The sequence below is a fragment of the Pinus tabuliformis genome, chromosome 6 (genome assembly GCF_031772625.1).
Source record: "Pinus tabuliformis cultivar Carrire ecotype Pingquan chromosome 6, CPIR1, whole genome shotgun sequence".
NCBI classification, from domain to species: domain Eukaryota; kingdom Viridiplantae; phylum Streptophyta; class Pinopsida; order Pinales; family Pinaceae; genus Pinus; species Pinus tabuliformis.
This window is the reverse complement of record NC_142292.1, coordinates 74310972-74313906: the sequence shown is the minus strand read 5'-3', so window position 1 is coordinate 74313906 and position 2935 is coordinate 74310972.

Below are 2935 nucleotides of genomic sequence, written 5' to 3'. Positions count from 1 at the left end.
ATTGTTCATATGATTTATAATTTATAGGGATGGAGATAAGATTAGTTAGATAAAATTAAGTTGTTTGTTGATATTTAGTGTTGTTTTTTCAAACATGTTTCTTTTAATATTGTTGTTTGGAAGGGTTATTATATAAATAACATTGAAATCTAAAGGGTGTATATCAATATGTTTCATAGTTTATATGGTCAGAGAGTTAATATATAAATAATATTGAAGTGTAAAGAGTTTATATGGTTAGAGGTAAGAATTTGAGTGGATTTTTATATAAAGTAAGATGAGTTAGATGAGAATAAGATTTTTTTTGGTATTTGAAAGTATATCTTTTTTATTTTCAAGTATACTAGCAATTGTTCCTAAAAGTGAAAACATACATTGAAGGAATATAACATGTCTATGATGTTACTACAAAAATAAAGGAAAGATAACAACCTAAAGGGTGGAGGATGGAGGGGAGGAAATGTGTTCAGGATTGCAACAATCTCACACTATTGTCGATGCCCACCGTTCTTGGCTAAATCATTTTTTTCCAATCATATCAATATGTCAAAATCTTATATACATATTATATTCAAGCTATAACATGCAGGGTAATGAGGAGAAACATCAGTGTTTAGATATTTAATTAGTCTATAGGGCATTAGTGTTTAGATATTTAACTAGTCTATAGGGCATTGGATAGACAGTGATTGGATGGGTTGTTAAGGCACACCTAGATGTTAAGTTATTGGTTCAATTCCTCACTTTATTCGGGTGTTATTCTTGGACATGACTATGATGTAGCCTTAGCAGCCGAATTTACCAAAAAAAATTAGATATCCAATTTAAATTTAATATTAAACAAATTCTTTAATAATACTAATTTAATTTAATAATTTTCTACTTCGTAATTAATAGAGGTCCTGTCCTCATCCCCCACATTCACAAGCTTTTAAATCAAGCGGTCAAGAAAGGGTTCCCTAAACCATGGACTCAAAGCCTCATTATCCCTATTTTTAAAAGTGGGGATACAAATAACCCCTCTAATTATTGGACAATTATGATCATCCCTCTCCTAGCCAAGTTATATGGTATTATTTTGGAAAGGAAGTTGAGCATATGGCTTGAAAGTGAAGGTAAGCGAGCTAAAGGCCAAGCGGGTTTTAGAAAGCAGCACTCAACAACAAACCACCTCGTTACGCTTAGGATCATTGTGGAGGAATGCTGCAATGATAAATCCAATCTCTTTTGTTGCTTTGTGGACCTTAGAAAGGCTTTCGATATGGTTCCTAGAAACAACCTTTGGAACATATTAGAAGAGCTAAAGGTTCCTTTTGAGTTGAGAGCTACCGCTATAAGGTTATACGAGAATGTAATTGATCTGAAAATTTTGCACTAAAGGCTTCTTGTGAGCTTACAAGAACCTTTCTGATTTCCAAAGCTTAAATATTCCCAAGTCTTTATGATTAACCAATTGCGGAATTAATAAGTGCTTGAAAATATAGGTATATGCTTATGTTTGTTTTAAAACTGTTTATGTGTTGTAAATTGATTTGCTTAAATTGATATAAAACATATAACATTGAAACAATGCAGCAAATGAGCATCACACATAAGACAACAAGTTTAATATGGATTTCACCCAAAACTCTTGGGCTACATCTCCTTGAGCTCTAGTTAACCCGACTAGGCTCTCTGGGATTATGGCAGTAGTTCTTTTACAAGTTCCACACTCAAATCCAATGTTTTACACATAAACATTGGGCTTAGAACACCATCTCATCCCCGGCTTTGAAGCTCTCGACTTTCTAGCTTTGCACTCTTGCTCTGGCTCTTAGCTCTGTCTCTGGCTCATGGCTCTCTCTTCGGCTCGGGCTCATGGCTCTTGGATCATCCACTTGACCTCTAAGCGACTCCCTCAATTTCCCTACGCGTTAGCTACCTCCAGCTCTCTGTGCATTAGCTACAACAATCTTCAGTTTCCTTCAATTGATCTCTCTGACCCCTTTGAAGAATTTTTTTGGCTCTCTGGCTTCCCTAGCCATTTCTTTGCATGTAATTATCCTTCCGCGGCTCTACAGCTTCTATGTGCATTGTCTGTTCGACTGCCAACTTGCTCTGGGGCTTTGTGGCTTCAAACGCATCATTGTCTGCCAAAAACGGCCGCTTGCAGTGTGGCATGATGATTAGGAGCTGTTACAAAGGGAGCGGGGCCGCTTTCCAAGCAAAACGCTGAAAATGGAGAAAATTCCAATACACAAAGATTTTTCTGAAAATACACTATCGGGCGTGAATTCCGGACTTGAAATTCCATCCAATCACCCCTATAACTCTATTAGGTCTGCTATTAGTCACAATATCACTATCGCATCATCGTAGGGAAAAAATTCCAAATACACGGGATAACATAGAAAATCCAAATTCTCGGACTTCAAAAATTATGTAATCGAGCTTATAATCCCCATTGGGTCTGGCCATTATCGCTTATCGCAATCACAATTTGTATAGGCCTATTATCGAGGATCACCGATTTAATCTAGACCATTGATCTGATCCCCGATCGAACGGTTTAGATTTCATCGCATGTCGTATAGTCCCAGGGGTCCTTCCCTTATGTTATGGCATCGCCAACGCCGATTCACCGACGCCAATATCGGCGATCGCAATGTCGCATCGGCCTGGGGTCCTCTCCTTATGTTATGGCATCGTCGATGCCGATATGCCAATCAAATCGTGGCTGTTGATCTATGACCCCTAATCCGACGGTTAACAATCCAACTCGGGCACACAACTTACGCAGGGATTAACCACCCAAAAAAGCGGTTTTCCTCTCTCCTCCGCTGTGCCACACATTGGCCAATGTATGGATTTGGGTGGAGCCCATCCAATAATGCTTACAGCTTGGAGCCCGCCTAAAATACCACTTACGGCCTCCCTTTTGGAACTCAAAAGGTTC